Below are 254 nucleotides of genomic sequence, written 5' to 3'. Positions count from 1 at the left end.
TGTTTTTTTTTTTTTTTTTACAAATGGTTACAAATCTCTGGTAGAAATATGATCACATAAAACTTATTTACATTTAAAAGCAGCTAGTATCAAGATGATCCTGATGCTAGTGGAGTGGATCAAACCTGTTCATTTTATTTTGGCACCATTATTGTGGCATGGAAGGAACCTTTTCAATACAAGTGACGCCAGATTTACTCACAGGACAATATATGTATCTATGTGCATGCTTGAATTTCCATTACAAGCCTCAC

This window comes from Seriola dumerili, unplaced genomic scaffold (assembly GCF_002260705.1).
Source record: "Seriola dumerili isolate Sdu_G_001 unplaced genomic scaffold, Sdu_1.0 BDQW01000068.1, whole genome shotgun sequence".
Classification (NCBI taxonomy): Eukaryota; Metazoa; Chordata; class Actinopteri; order Carangiformes; family Carangidae; genus Seriola; species Seriola dumerili.
This window is presented reverse-complemented; position numbering follows the sequence as displayed.